The 21470-nt window shown below is 41.8% G+C and overlaps 1 long non-coding RNA gene across 1 annotated transcript in view; it reads left to right on the top strand.

Moving 5' to 3' along the window:
* The window catches only part of LOC310633525, a 45626-nt gene that overhangs the window by 19224 nt on the left and 4932 nt on the right, over positions 1-21470 (top strand). Inside the window, exons 2-3 of the long non-coding RNA XR_014491019.1 lie at positions 5114-5197; positions 18912-19130. This is a non-coding gene — a long non-coding RNA (uncharacterized lncRNA). The remainder of the gene's footprint in view (positions 1-5113; positions 5198-18911; positions 19131-21470) is intronic.

The raw sequence follows: 21470 nt of genomic DNA, 5'->3' as shown, positions 1-21470 counted from the left end.
CTTTGCAATGAGAAGCTCATGGTCTGAGCCATAGTCAGTTCCTGGTCTTGTTTTTGCTGACTGTATAGAGCTTCTTCATCTTTGGCTGCAGAGCATATAGTCAATCTGATTTCTGTGTTGACCGTCTGGTGATGTCCATGTGTAGAGCCGTCTCTTGGGTTGTTGGAAAAGAGTGTTTGTTATCACCATCGTATTCTCTTGACAAAATTCTATCAGCCTGTGCCCTGCTTCATTTTGTACTCCAAGGCCAATCTTGTCTGTTATTCCGGTTATCTTTTGGCTTCCTACTTTAGCATTCCAATCCCCCATGATGATAAGGACATCACTTTTTGGTGTTAGTTCTATAAGGTGCTGTAGGGCTTCATAGAACCGGTCAATTTCATCCTCTTCAGCATTGGTGGTTGGGGCATAGACCTGGACTACTGTGATATTGAATGGTTTGCCTTGGATTCGAACTGAGATCATTCTGTCATTTTGGGGATTGTATCCCAGTATTTCTTTTCCTACTCTTTTATAGACTATGAAGGCTACTCCATTTCTTCTGAGGGTTTCTTGCCCGCAGTAGTCGATGTTCACTCTTGTCATCTCTTGTTTGACCACGTCCAGCTTGCCTTGATTCATGGATCTTACATTCCAGGTTCATATGGAGAAAAAATCTTTACAGCATTGGCCTTTCCTTTCACCACCAGACACATCCACAGCTGAGCGTCCTTTCGGCTTTGGCCCAGTCGCTTCATTCTTTCTGGCGCTACTAGTACTAGCCCTCTGCTCTTCCCCAGTAGCATATTGGACGCCTTCCGACCTGAGGGGCTCATCTTCCAGCATCATATCGTTTTGCCTTTTGGTACTGTCCATAGGGTTTTCATGGCAAAGATACTGGAGTGGTTTGCCATTTCCTTCTCCAGTGGATCACGTTTTGTCAGAACTCTCTGCTATGACCTTTCCGTCTTGGGTGGCCCTGCACGGCATAGCTCATAGCTTCATTGAATTACGCAAGCCCCTTCACCACGACAAGGCAGTAATCCATGAAGGGGCTGGACAACCTGGAACAGAGTAAAAATATAAAATTAAAACAAAAAGTAAGGTATACAGAGAAATCCTCTAAATAGTGACCAGAACCTTTCAGTATGGTTAGTAGTCTTTTAATGGAATCTTTCAATGTTTCTGGGACTTACTTTCTTTTTTAATAATTATTGCCAAATTATTAAAATGTTTTTATTTTACTGTGTTTCTTAAAAACACTTCCTGAATGCCACCCAGCAGGAAAAGCTTTATTATTCTATTATACCATTATAATAATATCAATCATGCAAGCATCAACTTGTCTGTGAAGCTGAATTCTATTTGGCTCATACCATCAATTTGCTTAGCTCATTTAAATTGATTGCTGTTTGTTAAAGTTTATTTCTGAAGTTTCTATCGTACAATTTCTGTAGGCATTGCAGAATTTAGACAGTACTCCTTCTTCCATTTTCCTCCCATAAGAACTACTGGGCAATGTGGAATCGATTCAGTTATAGTGTTTGCCCCAAATAAGTAAATGAACTTCCATAGCTACCTTGTTATTAATGCTGGCAATTATATTTACATTTAATTGTTGGATTGTCAGAGATTCTGATAAATTGAAATGTATTACTTTCTGGTTACATTTGTGTTCTACCTTTTGTAGCTACCGACAGTATACATAATTCTCTCTCTCTCCTAAGTTTTTCCTCCAGCAATAATTCTTGATTGAACTCTTCCAATGTCTGTCCAATACCATAATCACAGTATAGTATACTAGCTATTCAAAACAGCTGGAGAGACTGAGAGAGCAATTGTGATTTTCCTATTTAGTCATCTTTGTACCCAGATACATTTATCTGGATATTATCTGGCTTTTGTCTTTCTTCAATGGCCACCTTTAGTTATTTAATCTTTGAAGATCAATTTTAATTATTATGGTATAATTGGGTTAAAACAGTTGACTTCTGGGGAAGCTGTTTTGGTCCTTTGACTTTAATTGTAACTAGGAATGAGAAAAGAGACTGCTAAATATGGCCTTTGTGACAAAACACCTCTATTTAGTCTTACTGATTTCACTGGAGATACCGTATTTTCCGGCGTATAAGATGACTTTTTAACCCATGAAAATCTTCTCAAAAGTTGGGGGGTCATCTTATACGCCCAGTCGTCTTTTACGCCGGAAAATAGTACATAAATCAATTGAGCGTCCCCGTTCGTGCAAAGCAACTTCAAGCCTCCTTAGTCCAGTCCCCCCTCCAACGTGACTCTCCCTTCCCACCACAAGAGCCTCTAAGCCCCTTCCCCTCCCCCTTGCAAACGCTAGACCCCGGGAGCGGCAGGAAGCCCCTCCCCCTCACCCAAGCGGCATCTGAGCATAAGCAGAGCGCACCCTGCTACCCACTATCTCTCCTGGCAGTTGTCTTCTACCCCTGCAGGAGGACCCTGGGTAGAGGGGGCGGCATGTCAGGCCCGGCAGGCCCGACATTCAGTGGGGCCTCGAGACCACTCACCGGCGATCCGACGGACGCCCGCATCCGGCCTCGCAACCAGCCGCACAAGATATATAGAATGGCCTGACTGATATAGGATCTAAATTGGGCGGGGGGGAGGAGGCAGGTTGGTTATGCAAATACAGGTTCAATATGGTGCAGATGAGAAGTACCTTATCAATTAACAATTGTAATGTGTTAAAAACTCATTGTGTATGTTGAGACATTTTGAGATAAAGTTCAGCAGTCTCTTGCTCAATTGTGTTGTTAAAATCCTTTTTTCCCCAAAGTGATCATTTTGAAATCTGCAAAACAGTGGCCTGGGAGATTGAAATGTTTTGGTATTACTTTGACTTTGTTTTGAATCCTGATGTCAAACTTGTGTCAGTTAATTCTTTTGTACAAAGTTTGTGTTGTTTGTCCTATGTAGAATCCAGAGGGGCATTTTTGGTAGACTTCTTTAAATTTACTAAATGCTATATTTGTTTACATTTTTTTCTTGTCTTTTAAGAATTTAAGGGAATATTCCTGATTCTTCCCTCTCTCCTATATATCTTATAACAGCCTTATGAGTAAGTTAGGTGAGAGACAGGGAGTGTCCCTGCCCAAAATGAAGCTATGTATTTCATAACTGAGTTTGGATTGTACCTCATTCTTCTTAGTACTGCTTCAAAAGTCTGAATGAATGTAGATCAAAGTAATTAACTAATTAGATAATTTTATTTAAAAATTCTTAAGTAGTTAACAGTCCTAAAAAATACCTTGTTATATAACCAAATCACAATCTCTTATTAAACGTTCTAATTTAACCCAGAGCTTTAAACTTCACAAACTCTAGACAGCTGACCATGATACAGTATGAAGTTATAGGAATAGTAATTCATATGATTATGTTCATAAATATGGGTGTACTTCACAGAATGAAAGAGTTAGAACCTGCAGTTCAGGTATTAGAGCTCATTTAAGGTCTGATGAACAAATAGGACATCTGCAACAGATGCCAAACCAGTGAATAAGCCTAGGTGAGGGAGGAGAATAATGAGTAGGAAAGCACTTTTAATTCTTGGGCCTATCTTCTATTTGTTCTGCTTAAAGCAAAGGCTGTCATTTACTAACCTAACAAACCACATTTACACGGAGGGAAGCATGTAGTGGGGTATCTCAAGGTTCTGTCTTAGGTCTCATCAACATCTCCATAAATCATCTAGATGAGGGGATAAAAGGGGAACTCCTCAAATTTGCAGATGACACTAAGCTGGGGGAATAACCAACAGTTTAGATGATAATCTCAAGACTCAGAAGGATCTTGAGTGAGCCCTACTCATTTGTGTTTGCATTCCAACAAAATGCAATTCAGTGATGAGAAAAGTAAGATCCTATATATAAGCAAGAAAAACCAAATGCACAGATATAGAATAGGTGATACCTGGCTCAATAATAGCAAATTTGCCAGCAGCAATGTGCTGCAGCTGCCAAAAAAGCTAATGCATTCCTAGGTTGCATCAACAGAGGGATAGTTTCAAGGTCACTTGAAGTGATAGTACCACTTATGTTGAACTGGTGAGACCACACTTGGAATACTGTTCTGGAGACTATGATACATGAATGATGTTTTGACCCAAGAAAGAATGCAGAGAAGAGCATCAAAGATTATTAGGGGTCTGGAGGCTAAACCATATGATGAACAATTGAGGAAATTAGGTAGGTCTGGTCTAATGAATAGACTAGGAGATGATATGATAGCTATCTTCCAGTACTTGAGGGGCTGTAATTTGCCTACTCCAAATTACCTGAAGTCAGAACAAGAAGCAATGGGTAGATCATTAAGAGAGATCCAACCTAGAACCAAGGAGAAATTTCTTGACAGTGAGAACAATTGATCTGTAGAATGGCTTATGTTGGAAGTTGTGGGTGCTCCATCACTGGAGGTTTTCAAAAAGAGGCTGAAAAGTCATTTGTCCAGAATGGTCCTTCTTCAACAAGGGGGGGTTGTACTAGAAGATCTCCAGTGTCCCTTCCAACCCAATTATTTCACATGTTCCTAAGAAGATGAGCTGATCTCTCTACTAGAATTTATTGTTTTGTCAACATCTGCTAATTTGCAAAGGACACAATGTATTTGTGGTAATACATATACATCAGACATGTCAAACACAAGGCCGGGGGCCAGATCCGGCCCGTGACGTGGTTTCATGCGGCCCGCAAAGCCATCCTGGAAACAGTAAGGGAACGGCCCCCACTGCCTTGGCCCTGGCCCAGAGACCCTCCTCCTGCCAGAGACCCTCAGATCTGTCCCATTCCTGCCCAGGCCTCTATAGGCACCCTTGATGGCAATGATGTAGAGCTGGCCATGCCCACCCAGTAAGCCATAAGTACTTTAGCCATGCCCACCCAGTAGGCCACACCCACCCGACCCCCTGAGCGCAACCGCAATGCTGATGCGGCCCTCAATGAAATTGAGTTTGACACCCCTGATATACATACTACTGTATATCAGCCTCACAGTGTTTTTCATTTTATTTTCATTATAATAAAAATATAAATATAATGAGTATTATGAACATTAAGGTTTTACAACTTTTGGTGTTCTTTCCCTCCCCCCCTCTCCTTATTCATAGGACAGCTGTGAACACATGAGCCATCCTTTATGGTAAACGACCTGTATGATTTCATGCTTCTTCCCAGATTGCAGCAATATAAAGGTGCATATTCCTCATAAGATCTAAATGGTAAAGCATATACATCATATGTGTAATATTTCAACAATCTTTTACTTCTTCCTGATTCAGGAGAAAAGTTTTGTATTTTGCATGAATGCAGTATTTGTATTCTTTTTATTGAAGTAGACATTTTTATAGGCTTTAAGGCCAGCTTGGAAAGAATGCAGTTTCTTTAAGAAGTCGATTCCTGAAGTTAATACAGCCACTAAAGCCGCTGTGCTCCTTTTTTAAAGGCTCATGCTTTAAGGTCATCATTTGATGCAGGACCAATGGGTATATCTTGGGAGTTAAGAGTAATCTTGAGTGAGACTCTTTGCTGCAAAGGCAGTTTTTGGCACTGCTTCGTTTGATTTTATCAAGTTGCTGCATGATTGTCCAACTGCAACTTCATGTTTTCCTCTGGACTTAGGCATAATTGATTTAAATACATGCCCCGAACCTAAACACTACTTGGCATCAAAATGCTTTATAAATAATAAAAACAATTCATAGGAATATGAATATCCACAATCTTTTGCTTTTCTTAAAATGATGAAAGCAACACTATATCTCTGTGCTGCAAGCTCTGTCTCTTTTGGATATGCTGTGGCGTAATGATGCATGTACACAAATTCTTGGGCTTGTGTTGCAATGGTTCAATGTTGCTTTCATCAGGCTGACCTGTTTGACCTCTGGAGATGTCATTGCCCAGGAAAATAAAGTTTAATGACTATTCTGCTCTTCCAGAGTTAGTCATTGGCCAGCCTTTTTAATATAGTTCTTTCTTTTGCAGATCATAGTGTGCAAATACCCAGCCAGATTGTAAAAAACAAACAAACAAAAAAATACCCCTTTGTTCCAAATGTCCTTGTGTCACTGATTTTTTTCATATGAACCTTTTTAGCTGACTGTGCTTGTATTATTTCTGTGGATACTCCATGTAACTGAGAAGTTTCAAACTCTCCTTTGGCAAAGATATTACTCAGCTAAACTGAAAGCTGACTTCATACAAGAGTTATTTAAATTATCTTGTCAATTCAGAAATGGCTTCTTCTGTTGCCTCTCACTTGTACAGCACTTTGAGAATTTTGTCATGGAAGGCTGTGGGCTGTCATACTTGCTATCTTTAGCTACTGGAAACTTCAACTACTACCCACCTTTGGGGCTTTGGATTTGAGCCACATTGATTGCCTCTGGAGCAGGTGCCAAGGTTTTTCTTTGGCTATCTTTGGATGAATACATCAGCTTCCCATTAGACATAGGAATGCCATTGAAATACAATAATATGATTGTGAAATGTCCAATATGTACTGTATATTCCTTACCAACACTGATGCCATATCCTCTCGCCATGGTGACGTTGTCTTTTAAAATGCTTCACATTTCCTGGATTAGCCACAGGAGATCAGAAACACATTTGTCACTATGTTTTTTTCAGTAAGCATATGCAGTGGCTTCTGCAGGGAAATACAAGGAAAAAGTTGTGTAATAGAAAGAAAATAATAATGTCGCTTTTCTGTACACTTATTTTCTGCCTAGTAAAAGAAGGATTTTCCAAAAAAACCTTTGTTAATTCTTGTATGATATTGCATATATTTATATCTGTTCATATATCTATGTCTATATATGTAATGATTGTGTAAAAATTGTAAAAAAATTTTCACATAGTAAAAACCAGCTATAAATCTATCAATGAGAGGGAAGGGCTTTTGGGAAATTGGGCTTTCTTTGTAATCTATATAGTATTTCAAAGAGATTTTGGTCATATGAAGGGGTAGGAAGGGAGAAATAAATTTCCTCTATATTGTCCCAATTGCTCAGGCTACTTCATCATATGCCAGTTTCATTTGTCCCTGAGAGTTTGGCACAATCTCCTGTGCCCATGGATCCAGTGAGCCCCTCCCCTTTCCTTGGTTTGTTAAAAACAGATCATGCCAAATCAATCTTATTTCATTCCTTGACAAAGTGACTAAATTAGTAGACCAGCGAAATGCTGTGGACATAGTATGCTAGGGTTCAGCAAGGCATTCAACAAAGTAAACCACAACCTACTTCTTCGTAAGCTAGAAACATGTGGGATAGACAGCATCACTATTAGATGGATTTGTAACTGGCTGACAAACCACATTCAATGAGTTGTCCTTATTACTACATATACAGTGAGGGAAGTAAGCAACAGGCAACCACAAGGTGCCGTCTTAGGCCCAATATTGTTCAACATCTTCATAAATGATTTAGATGAGGGAATAGAAGGGGAACTCATCAAATTTTCAGATGACACTAAGTTCGCAGGAATAGCCAAAACCCCAGAAAACAAGCTCGGTGTAATATATTGGGATTTTACTTGAACTGTTTCACGTGTTAATTTGGATGCTGCTTAAGCTTGCTCAATTGGTGTGTCTGTGTAACGATCCCTGACTAGCCAGACTTGCTGTCTCCAAGAAGATTATTGGATGATTTGGGGCAGGAATGGGTTCCTTTAAACCCGTGGTGGCGAACCTGTGGCACGCATGCCACAGTTGGCACGCAGAGTCCTCTCTGTGGGCACGCGCGACATTGCTCCGGTCCCAGGCCTTCAGCTGGGTTTTATAAAACTTTTTCGCTTTAGGCCTCCGCTGCCGTGTGCAAAAAAAAAAGGTTCAATCAATCAATTTCAACTCATGGGGAAAAAAAGATCGATCTCACAAAGTGGGAATTGATTGATTGAACTTTTTAGTCCCATCCAGTCTGCCATTATCACCACAGCCATGCCCACCCAATGGGCTATGCCCACCCAACTGGCCACACCCATCTAATGGGCCACGCCCACCTAAAAGGTTTGCCATCACTGCTTTAAACCTATTGGCCACCGCCTAGTGGCCAACCATATAAGTAGCTGCGCAGAAGCCTCTGCTTCAGTTTTGTTCCTGTTTGCCTCAATAAAGCAATGTTCCTGTTTGCAACCTCTCATCTCGCTTATTGCCAGCAAAGAACTCACTACACAACACTGATGACAAAGGTGGGATGCTGCTTTTACGAAAGAGCTTGAAGTCACTAGGGAGTGAAGCCAGCTTAGCACCTGGCAGCGACCGCGTTCCCCCCCTCGGTCTGCCTAGCAAGCCACGCTAGCAACCACACCGCCTGCGGATCAGTTCCAGAGCTTACGAAGAGAAGCAGCATGAGGCAATGTGAGACCTGAGCCGCGACGACCTTCCACCATGGCGAAGATTGGAAAGCTTGAGGAATTTGATGTCACTCACCCAGAGAGATGGTCGTCCTACATTTCAAGAGTAGAGAACTACCTCCACACCAACCAAATTGCTGAAGATGGCCTGAAGGCCGCAACACTCCTCTGTGTCTGTGGGTCTGCAGCGTTCAACATTGTGGAGAACTTAGTTGCACCGGTGCAGCTGGAGTCCGTTACGCAGACCTGAAGAAATGACTTGGTGACCATTTCCAACTGAAGCTGTTGGTGATAGCATGGAGGCATGCCTTTGGACAGTGAGTTCAACAACCCAGCAAGACGGCCACAGAATTCATTGTGGCGTTGAGGCAAGCTTCGCACCTGTGCCAATTTTTGGACTTGGAAGAAAGGCTTTGGGACCAACTCGTCTGTGGATAAGGAGCAGAGAGTTTCAACAAAAACTTTTTGCAAAAGAGATTCTCTTGCTCCAGGAAGCCCTAAAAAAAGTCATGGTGGACGAAGCCGCCACCAGGGCTATGAAGGCATTGCAGCCCGCCAAAAGTACTCCTCACGAGGAAGCTGTCCACCACAAGGACGCTGAGCATTCAGAAGACGTTGACTGACCACAAAGTTGACAAGATCCAATGGCACCACGACAAGGAACTGAAGGCCCCTTACAAGGCAGTACTCTTCCTTTGGTGTTTGGGCTGTGGCAGCCGCCACCAGCGATCAGACTGCCGATTCTGGACAGCCACATGTCGGGCCTGCGGAAAATCTGGCCACATCGCAGCAGTCTGTAGAGGTCGCCAGAAGGACCACCAATTGGACAATCTGATCAGGAGAGGTACCGGGGCCCTGGGGCAGCATAGAGTAGGGTTCTGCTCTAGTCGTCCGAGTGTTTGCCGCACTGGAGCTCGCTGTCCCCTTAAGCCAAAACTTCGGCTTCAAGTCGAGCTGCAAGGTGTTCCTTGCAGGATGGAACTGGACACTGGTTCAGCTGTATCCATTATTTCCCTGGAGACTTTCCAGTTTGTGTGCAACCGCAGCAAGAGGTGGGCCAAGCTTAGGCCATCCAACATTCTAACTGACTTCCAGAATTCCTGAGTAGCTGTCAAAGGCGAGGCCACCTTGGCCGTCAAATTCAAGGGGTTTTCGGGGGCCTTAGATGTGATTGTGGTAGAGGGCCAGAGAACGAGCTTAATAAGGCTTGATTGGTTTGATGCACTGGGCATTCAAGTAACTGGGATCCACCGGACACAAACAGTGAACTTGGCATCAGTATGCGAGGAATTTGCAGATGTTTTTGACATGACCCTGGGAGAGTACAAGGGCCCTCTGATAGCTTTTAAGCTTGATCCTGCTGTAACGCCTATTAGGATCAAGCCCCGTAGAGTGCCATTTGCACTAAAACACAAAATTGATGCAGAGCTAGACAAGCTAGTCAGTCAGGGGGTACTGCAGCCTGTAGATGGGGATGAACTCCCATTGTCATGCCACTTAAGGCCAATGGGGAGGTCTGGATTTGTGCACCATTAATCAGGCACTACAAAGGAGTCACTCGAGCATATTGTGACCGGAGATTGGCAGCATAGGTGTTGTGATTCAGGGTCAGCCTGTGGGTTCGGCAGTTGGGTCAGACGATTCAGAGGAGGAGGAGGGGGTGTTGAAGAGCTTGCTGAGAATAATATTAAGGCTCCATAGAGCCCTCAGGCAGGCCCCTCCCATCTGGTCACGACGCAGACCCAGCTGTGTGAGCCTGACAGCGTAGATGAAGATGACCCATAGCTGGCCCTGTTCAAGGACGCCCAACGCAGGAGGCAGTCAATCAGGAGTAAACAGAGGAAGGCAATGGGGCACCTCGGAAGGAGGCAGAGAGAAGCCACGCCCTGAACTGTTTAAAAGGGGAATGTGTGGGAGGGCTGGTTTGCTGAATGCAACCGTTTGAATAGCTCCTGTTTCATGGTTCGTGTTTGCTCTGTTTGCTCTGTTTATGTTTTTATGTTAATAAATTTGGCAGGCTTAGTTCCAGCCTCTTGCCTTCTTGTAAAAGGGGTTGTCCCTTCCTTTTTTGCAGGGCCCGTAGCAGGCTGGTACAGAACAATAGGCTGGCTGATTTTTTGCTTTGCCAGCACACTACGCCTTGCACAGCAACGAGCAAGAGCCCAGCAGAGCTTCGCTGGGGGAGAAGGCTAATCACGAAACTGGACCGGTTACATCCTGACCGGGTTGCAGCAGACACCACCCGCCCAAAGGCTCCAAGGGGGTGATGGGGTGTGGACCCGGAACTATGGGCTTGGGAACTTGTCGGTGCTGGGTAAAATTGTCAAAATTTCAGGACCTTTTTATTACGAGGAGGCTATGGATGGGGGCGGTGAGTTGTTCACCACCATATTGATCAGCTGCAGAAGCGTTTTGAAGAATGGCCATTAAACGAGGACTTCATGGCAGGTCCGCAATTAGGGCTGGAAACTGGCAGCCAAACAGGACAGTTCACACGCTGTGAGGACTCAAGCAGTCAGTACAACGGGGAGGTGGTTGTAGATGAACAAAGTCCGGGAGTGCAACATGGGTCTCCTGACGGGGAAAGTCAACTCAAATACGGCAACAGCTTTGGTGACACAGCTACCTCATTGGACTTTGGGTTGGGCTGACCAGGAATGGCCAGCCAAAGGGACTCAAGTCAATCCGACTCATGTGAACCTAAGAACCGAGGTCTACCCAGCCAGGCGGGCAAGCTGGTAGACAGGAAGTTGCCTGGATCCCCCAGGCGTTCTGAAAGGTCATGTAAACCATTGCAATATTTACAAGATTATATTCTTAAATAATGTATGTACATTCTAGGGGGGAGGGGTGTAATGTAATAAATAAATAAATAAAATGTATTGGGATTTTACTTGAACGTGTCCGCTTGAATGCTGCTTAAGGTTGCTTAATTGGTGTGTCTGTGTAACGGTCACTGAGTAGCCAGACTTGCTGTCTCCAAGAAGATCATTGGATGATTTGGGGCGGGAATGGGTTCCTTTAAACCTATTGGCTGCCGCCTAGTGGCCAACCATATAAGTAGCTGTTCAGAAGCCTCTGCTTCAGTTCTGTTCCTGTTTGCCTCAATAAAGCAATGTTCCTGTTTGCAACCTCTCGTCTCGCTTATTGTCAGCAAAGAACTCACTACACAACACTCAGGATCCAAAAAGATCTTGACAGACTTGAAAATGGGACCTATACAACAAAATGAAATTTAATGTAGAGAAAAGCAAGATTTTACACTTAGGCAGGAAAAACCAAAAGTACAAGTACAAATTAGGCAAAACCTGGCTCAAAAACGGTATGTGTGAGAGGGACCTAGGAGTCATGACAGCAGCCAAAAAAGCTAATACAATCATTGGTTATATAAACAGAGACATAGAATCAAAATCACATGAAGTATTATTACTGCTTTGTAAAGCCTTAGTAAAGCCACACCTGGAATACTGGATCTAGTTTTGAGAGTTTGGAAAAAGTGCAAAGAAGATAATTAAAGGCCTGGAGACTAAAACGTGTGAAGAAAAATTGTAGGATTTGGGCATGGCTAGTCTAGAGAAGGGACGCGGTGGCTCAGTGGGTTAGGATGCTGAGCTTGTCGATCGGAAGGTCGGCAGTTTGGCGGGTCGAATCCCGAGTGCCGCGTAGCAGAGTGAGCGCCTGTTACTCGTCCCAGCTTCTGCCAACCTAGCAGTTCGAAAGCACGTAAAAATGCAAGTAGAAAAATAGGGACCACTACGGTGGGAAGGTAACAGCGTTCCGTGCGCCTTTGGCGTCTAGTCATGCCGGCCACATGACCACGGAGATGTCCTCGGACAAGCGCTGGCTCTTCGGCTTTGAAACGGAGATGAGCACCGGCCCCTAGAGTCGGAAACGACTAGCACGTATGTGCGGGGGAAACTTTACCTTTACCTTTACCTTTAGTCTAGAGAAAAGGACTAGGGGTGGGGAGATATGATAGCAGTATTTTGCAGGTTGCCACAAAGAGGAGAGGGTCAACTTATTTTCCAAAGAAACAGAGGGCAGGACAGGAAACAATTATGGAGACTAATCCAGGAGAGAAGCAACCTGGAATTAGAGAAACTTCTTAACAGTGAGGACAATTAACTAATGGAACAGCTTGCCATCAGCAGTTGTGGGTGATTCATCACTGGAGGTTTTTAAGAAGAGACTGATAGTCACTTGTCTGAAATGGTATAAGGTCTCCTGCTTGAGCAGGACGTTGGACTAGATTAGAAGACCTCCAAGGTCTCTTCCAGCTCTATTCTGATTGATTGATGATCTTTGGTCAGATGGAGGAGCTCTGTGATCTACTTGCCATTAATCCTGAAGTATAAGTCTTCCTATGAAAGCATGTTTAGAACAACAGAAATTAAGAGTAGGGAGGACTGCATTTGTGTTTTTAAAAATACAAAAACACTTGGATCCAACTTGTGCAATCACAGAATAATGGCTGTCTTTAAATTGTGCCCAAATAAGTTTTCCCATGAGAAAATTATATTAAGAAAAGATTCTGCAATTGGGATTAAATACCATGAAGTGCCTCCTTTGTCATATTTATTTGTCTATTTACAGTATTTTTTTTATTTATTTATTTTATTCGATTTATACTGTATACCGCCCTTTTCCCGAAGGACTCAGGGCGGTTTACAGGGCAAATTAAAAAATACAATATACAGATTAAAGTACAATTAAATTAATAGCCCCAACACTTTAAAATTGAATTTAAAACCTTAAAAACCCCTCAGTCCAGGCCGGCCAGCTCAGATAGCCAGGTTTTTAGGTCTCGGTTGTTGTTGTTGTTGTTGTTAGTTGCGAAGTCGTGTCCGACCCATCGCGACCCTATGGACAATGTTCCTCCAGGCCTTCCTGTCCTCTACCATCTTCTGGAGTCCATTTAAGCTCACGCCTACTGCTTCAGTGACTCCATCCAGCCACCTCATTCTCTGCCGTCCCCTTCTTCTCTTGCCCTCAATCTTTCCCAGCATTAGGCTCTTCTCCAGTGACTCCTTCCTTCTCATTAGGTGGCCAAAGTATTTGAGTTTTAGCTTCAGGATCTGGCCTTCTAAAGAGCAGTCAGGGTTGATATCCTCAAGGACTGACCGGTTTGATCGCCTTGCAGTCCAAGGGACTCGCAGGAGTCTTCTCCAGCACCATAGTTCAAAGGCTTCAATTCTTTGGTGCTCAGCCTTTGTTATGGTCCAGCTTTCACTGCCATACACTGCAACTGGGAAGACCATCGCCTTGACTATACGCACTTTTGTTGACAGGGTGATGTCTCTGCTTTTTAGTGTGCTGTCTAGATTTGACATGGCTTTCCTCCCAAGGAGCAAGCGTCTTTTAATTTCTTGGCTACAGTCCCCATCTGCAGTGATCTTGGAGCCCAGGAAAATAAAATCTGTCACTACCTCCATTTCTTCCCCATCTATTTGCCAGGAATTGAGAGGGCCGGATGCCATGATCTTGCTTTTCTTAATGTTTAGTTTCAACCCAAGTTTTGCACTCTCCTTCTTCACTCGCAACAAGAGGCTCTTTAGTTCCTCTTCACTTTCTGCCATTAGGTCTTGGAGAAACTTTCTGCCATTAGGTCTCGGAGAAACGAACAAAAGTCGGGGGCGATCCGGAGTTTCACCGGCAGCTGATTCCAGGGGGCAGGCGTGCCCACCGAGAATGCTCTCCCCCTGGGAATCACCCGCCGGTCAAGGAGTGCCTGAGGAGACCTTCCCTGTGGGAGCGCACAGGACGATGGGGAGTTGACGCTGGCAGCAGGTGCTTCCTAAGATAATCCGGACCCATGCCATTTAGGGCTTTATGTTCTAGTTATTCATCAAGGAAGTGAGATTTACATTCAATTATTTTACAAACATTTTTGAGAAGTGGTAACCTAAGAGATAGTGGCTTGAAGAAAGACTTTCATGATTTGCTTTGGGATATTCCCACCCCAATGCCCCACTGTTGAAGGATATGTGTTAGGGTGCCAATATTCAAATTACATTTGCAGCTCCCCATTTTGATTTATTATTGCGTTTGTTCCCTGCAGTCCTATAAACATTCTGTAGACTTCTCTTAAAGGGTTACTATGTAATCCACACTAGTAGACTTATTTACCAGAAAATGCTTAATAATTAATTCAAGAGTCCCATAACTCATGCAGCTAAAGAACCTTTACAGACAGATATTTGTGAAAGTATTTTATATGGCTGGTTTTAGACACAACTAAAATTGAATCTTAGTGAACAAATTGTTTGAAGTGTCCTGAAAGAAACTAGTTTTCTAGAGGTGGATAAAGAAAAAGTGCCAAATGTCAGAAAAGCAGCTGCAGAAAAATTAATCTGGAAACCTAGAAGTATATTCCTCCAGAATTGTATGTAACCCAGAACTGCTTTATTTTGAAAGCTGATGACATGATCTGACATTTTGAGATGGAAACCCTCAAAAATACTAGCATAAATTCTAAAATTAGGTTTATCATAACAATTCTGTTTTTTTTAAAAAAAAAAACAAGATAAAAGACAGACCAAGTCCTGCTGATATTATCAAGCTATCCACTTATTACCTCCCCATCAAATAATCATCCATTCTTCCTTTTTAAATATGTTCTAATCTGGCAATCTCCCATTGGAGTTTTAATCTAAATTCAAATACATTTTCTTACTTGCCATAATTTCACAATTCAAGGCAATTATTAAGCAAACTATTTCCCCCGTGGAGTGAAGATTAAGCCTTCAAACTGTTCTTTTTCTCTATTGGGCTTCTGTTCAAGATAAAATCTCTCCTCCAATGCCCTACACATATAGTTCTGGAAGCATTAAAAACAGATTTCTTTGATTTGTTACTCTTTGCTGAAAATGGGCAGTCACAATTCTGGGAGTTTAGTTTCAGTACAACTAAATGATGCCAAACTGGAGAAGGCTGGATTAAAATACAGTGGAAAAGTGAGAACAACACGGCTATTCTGAGACCTTATTGTACATATTCCATTATTATAGATTTTTTTTCTGAAGTGTAAGATATTGCTTCTTTCAGAGTTATAAGGTCATTGAAGGTTACGGGAATATTAGATGAAACATTCTTGTGTTTCAGCAGCATAACCAGAGGAATATTTATCAGTTCAGCACTTCAGAATAAAGCCTAGGTGGATCTGTTGAATGGATACACCCAGTGTGTTTATTCTCATGAACTAGAGGAGTTTTTCTGGTATAACATGCATCCAAAGCATAAAAAGGGTTTAACCATTACTATTAGCACTGCTTCTGCTGATCTGTCAGACTAAAACGCCTAGTAATTTCATTTGATGACTATGCCTCATCTTCAAAAGTTTGTTTTCAAGGCATGTAAACTTCTGTGGATTCACAGCAGCATTTGCCAGTTGTTTCCCCCCCTCCTTGACTAGGGCTTCTATTGTGTGGTTGTTTGTTAATGACTAAGAAATTCCCTGCAATTAGCCTAGGCTGACCAAGAATTCACAGGAAAGCACTCTTCAAATATTTGAAGAGCATTCACAAAGCAAAAGACAAAGACGTGTTATCTGGAAGGCAGGAGTAGGTGTAAGATTTAACGTAACAGGTTGATAGATTTCCACTGAACTTTAGAAGAAGCAGGCAAATAGTAAGAATACTTTGGCAGTGTAACCAATAGTGAAATATTGTGGCAAACTCTCCCTCACTGGAGATGGCTGAATGGACAGCCATGAGCAGCCATGCTAGAATGCTGTAAATCTGATTTTCTGCATCAGACTCTGGATTATCAGCCTATCCGCCTGACCTCAATACCTGGGAAGATTCTGGAAAAGATAATCAAACAACAAATCAGCGAACACCTTAATGCAAACAAAGTCATCACTAAAAGCCAACATGGGTTTGTCAAAAACAGATCATGCCAGACAAATCTTATTGCATTCTTTGACCAAGTGACAAAATTAGCGGACCAGAGGAATGCTGTAGATATAATTTATTTGGACTTCAGTAAGGCATTTGATAAAGTAGATCATAACCTACTACTTGATAAGATAGAAAAATGTGGGTTAGACAGCATCACCACCAGATGGATTTGTAGCTGGCTGACCAGTCGTACTCAGCATGTGGTCCTCAATGGAACCGCATCTACATGGAGGAAAGTATGTAGTGGGGTGCCCCAGGGCCCTGTTCTGGGCCCAGTGCTCTTCAACATGTTCATCAACGATTTGGATGAAGGGATAAATGGGGAACTCATCAAATTTGCAGACGACACCAAGCTGGCAGGAATAGCCAACACTCCAGAAGATAGGCTTAAGATACAGGAGGATCTGGACAGACTTGGAACACTGGGCGCTATCTAACAAAATGAAATTCAATGGTGAAAAAAGTAAGGTTCTACATTTAGGCAGGAAAAACCAAATGTACAGGTATAGTATAGGTGGTACCTTGCTCAATAGTAGTAACTGTGAGAAGGATCTCGGAGTCCTAGTGGACAATTACTTAGATATGAGCCAGCAGTGTACTGCAGCTGCCAAAAAAGCCAACACAGTACTAGGCTGTATTAACAGAGGGATAGAATCATGATCACGTGAAGTATTAATACCACTTTACAATGCTTTGGTAAGGCCACAGCTGGAATACTGCATCCAGTTTTGGTCATCACGATGTAAAAAAGATGTTGAGACTCTACAAAGAGTACAGAGAAGAGCAACATAGATGATTAGGGGACTGGAGACTAAAATATATAAGGAACGGCTGCTGGAATTGGGTATGTCTAGTTTAATGAAGAGAAGGGTGAGGGGTGACATGATAGCAGTATTCCAATATCTCAGGGGCTGCCATAAAGAGGAGGGACTCAAGCTATTCTCCAAAGCGCCCAAAGGCAGGACAAGAAGCAGTGGATGGAAACTAGTCAAGGAGAGAAGCAACCTAGAACTAAGAAGAAACTTCCTGACATTTAGAACAATTAACCAGTGCAACAACCTGCCTCCAGAAGTGGTGAATGCTCCAACACTGGAAGTTTTTAAGAAGAGGCTTGACAGCCATTTGTCTGAAATGGTATAGGGTTTCCTGCCTGAGCAGGGGGTTGGATTAGATGACCTCCAAGGTCCCTTCCAACTACTACTACTTCTTCTTCTTCTTCTTCTTCTTCTTCTTATTATTATTATTATTATTATTATTATTATTATTATTATTATTATTATTATTATTATTATTAATTTTATTTCAAATGTTTTCAAACTATAGTTTATTTCCTAGAGTGGTGTACTTTTTTTAAAAAAAATCAGACAGGTTTACTATAGTTTGTTTAAGGATATTGATATGCCTGAGAAGAGTGTCAAAAGAGACAAAAATTCTATCCAGGCTTCGTGTCACATGGCAAGAAGATAGACTAAATTTGATCTAGATTCTAGACCAGACCAGACCTAATATTCCCAACAGATAGAATATTTGTCTGATGTGAAACAGGATGATCTTTTTAAACAAAAATCATTTTGTGTAGAAATTTGAGTGAACTGTTTTATAATTCTTTACTTGGTGGTCTTGTGTGTTCCGTTCTTCAGCCATTTTAGAAAGTAATACTGAGAGATAAAGACAACACAGAGGAGGAACATCAGGTCACTCAGTGAACAAAATACAGTGTGCAAAATTTTGATAAACCCTTCCTTCCTTCCTTCCTTCCTTCCTTCCTTTCAAATAAGTGCAAATTGGAAATGAAAAACCACTACTCTTTGCTAGCTGAGACAGAGGAAAAGCTGTCTGGCCTGTAGCCAGCACTACAACTGCAATTAAATAAATCATAACTTAATATAGGAATGGACAGCCTTTTATGGTCAAAGGCCACATTTAACATTTTATTGGTAGGGTAAGGTCTTCAGTGGTGGGTCACTGATGCACATTGGACAGAACCAGCTTTTTTCCTGGGGAAGAGAATAGTTTGGGGAAGTATTTTTTTTTTGTTTTCAAATACTTTTTAACTGGATTTGAGGGTTCAGACTTCAGTTTACATATATTTCCCACCTTAGAATAAGTGGAAAACATGCCACATTTTTTACACTTATAACCATTGCAGCATAGTCAGCTATGCTGGCTCAGGAATTCTGGGAGTTGAAGTCCATGAGTCATAAAAGAGCCGAGGTTGCCTACCCCTGTACTAGTGTAATGTTTTGAAAGAATTATAGCTATTCTGCTTTACAGTGGCATGTTTTAGAAATTGATCTGTTACTATTTAGTTATAGTCTGTTATTTTCCCTAAGCAGAAAGACAACAAACCTGCAGATATTGCTGTAAACAAACTCCCTGAAACCCCAGTGGTGTGACTAAAAGTAAGGGCCATGAACACGATAGTTCAGGCAGGATTTTGGAGGGCACAGGTTCCCTGTCTCTAAATGTAGGGTTTATTAATTTTATTTCTTACGCAATTTATCTACTACCTCAATCCTCATGCTTTAGGCAGTTTACAGATATTAAAATAGCAGCAATTGTACAGTGCATTACAGTATTAAATCTTCTGTAATAAGAATCTAACATATGATAACAAATCATCCTGTCTATCTATTTCTCTCCCTCTCTGAAATAGATATTGGTGGCTCTCCTGATAGTCCTGAAAGGCATTCCAGAAAAGCCAGATTTTTGCTAGCCTTTGAAAGGCTATGAAGATGAGGGCCATTCTTCCCTTGGGATACAGGCTCTTCTACAAGAGGGGAGCTGCAACTAAGAATGCCTGCAAAGGACCCACTCCTGCTGAATGTCCTGGTGTGTGGGGGGGAACCCCTAGTAGTGCTCATTGATTATCTGGGTAAGATGGGAAAATCAATATAAAAAAGGCAGATACGCAGGTACTGAGATGCATGGGGCTTTAAATATAGTGACCAGGCTTTGAATTCTCCTCAGAAATATCCTGGCAGGTCTTCATGAGCAGTAGATCATAGCAGTACTGCAAATAGCCAGAAAGGAAGTAGCCTGCTGCTTCTGGACCAGTTGAAGTTTCTGGTGGTTCTTCAGGGACAACCCAATTGGAGTAAAATTCAGTAACTTAATTGGGAAGGTATAAGGGCATCAGTGGCAGTCCTCAAAACATGGGAACTTGTGGAAAAAGCATCTTTGCAAGGTTCATTAAAAGGAAAAGAGGAACTTGTTTGAAATAGGCAAAAAAAGAATTCCTTTGCATCTTCCCCTTTCCTTTTTTTTCTTTTCTTGTTTTTTTATATTTTATTTTTTGCAGAAATTTAATAAAACATATTGAAAGAAGAGGAACTTGTTGGGAATAGACTCAAGTACAGATAGTCCTCGACTTGCAACCATTCATTTAATGACTGTCCAAACTTACAACAGCACTGAAAAAAGTGACTTGACAGTTTTTCACACTCACAACCATTGCAGCATCCCCAGGGTCACATGATCAAAATTCAGAAGCTTGGCAACTGACTCATATATATGACAGTTGCAGTGTCCTGGGATCATGTGATCACCTTTTGCGACCTTCTGACAAAGTCACTTAACAACCATGTGACTAATTTAAAATTGCAGTGATTCACTTAGCAACTGTGGCAAGAAATATCATAAAGAGGACAAAACTCACTTAACAAATGTCTCACTTAGCAATAGAAATTTTGGGCTCCATTATGGTTGTAAGTTGAGGACTACCTACAGTAATGCTTATGGTTTATCTTATATGGACTGAATATTCTCGTATCTTTAGGAAATATCCCAAAGATGCTTTTTCACAAGGCAACTGGACTTTCTTGTTTTTCTTCGAAAACATTTCGCCTCTCATCCAAGAAGCTTCTTCGGCTCAAGAAGCTTCTTGGATGAGAAGCGAAACGTTTTCAAAGAAAAACAAGAAAGTCTAGTTGCCTTGTGAAAAAGCATCTTTGGGATAACTATGACCTGGATGACTGAGAATCTCGATAGTCATTTCTCTAGGAAATACTTATATAGTAGTGAAGTTCTCAACCATATTTGCTTCTAACCTTTAGCACATAAGATGAGTAATCTTTTTATTTTTCTTTGAATATTTTTCTTTGAATATGTTGTTACCTTTGAAGCCCTTGGGTTTACAGGACTGAATTTCTTCTTAAATAATATACAGGTGAAACTCAAAAAATTAGAATATCGTGCAAAAGTTCATTTATTTCAGTAATGTAACTTAAAAGGGGAAACTAATATATGAGATACTCATTACATGCAAAGCAAAATAGTTCAAGCTGTGATTTGTCATAATTGTGATGATTATGGTGTACAGCTCATGAAAACCCCAAATCCACAATCTCAGAAAATTAGAATATTGTGAAAAGGTGCAATATTCTAGGCTCAAAGTGTCCCACTCTAATCAGCTAATTAAGCCATAACACCTGCAAAGGGTTCCTGAGCCTTAAATGGTCTCTCAGTCTGGTTCAGTAGGAATCACAATCATGGGGAAGACTGCTGACCTGACAGTTGTGCAGAAAACCATCATTGACACACTCCATAAGGAGGGAAAGCCTCAAAAGGTAATTGACTTCATTTTCCAGCAGGACTTGGCACCTGCCCACACTGCCAAAAGCACCAAAACCTGGTTCAATGCCCATGGGATTACTGTGCTTGATTGGCCAGCAAACTCGCCTGACCTGAACCCCATAGAGAATCTATGGGGCATTGCCAAGAGAAAGATGAGAGACAGGAGACCGAACAATGCAGAAGAGCTGAAGGCTGCTATTGAAGCATCCTGGTCTTCCATAACACCTCAGTAGTGCCACAGGCTGACAGCTTCCATGCCACGCCGCATTGAGGCAGTAACTGTTGCAACAGGGGCCCAAAGCAAGTACTGAGTACATATGCATGCTTATACTTTTCAGAGGTCCGATATTGTTCTATGTACACTCCTTGTTTTATTGATTGCATGTACTGTAATATTCTAATTTTCTGAGATTGTGGATTTGGGGTTTTCATGAGCTGTACGCCATAATCATCACAATTATGACAAATCATGGCTTGAACTATCTTGCTTTGCATGTAATGAGTCTATCTCATATATTACTTTCCCCTTTTAAGTTGCATTACTGAAATAAATGAACTTTTGCACGATATTCTAATTTTTCGAGTTTCACCTGTAGACTAGTGACATTTCTGAAGAAGACAAGGTGGAGAATCCAAAGAT

Source organism: Vipera ursinii, assembly GCF_947247035.1.
Source record: "Vipera ursinii genome assembly, chromosome: 2".
Lineage (NCBI taxonomy): Eukaryota > Metazoa > Chordata > Lepidosauria > Squamata > Viperidae > Vipera > Vipera ursinii.
Note: the sequence above shows the minus strand (reverse complement) of the source record. Positions and strands in the feature narration are given on the sequence as shown.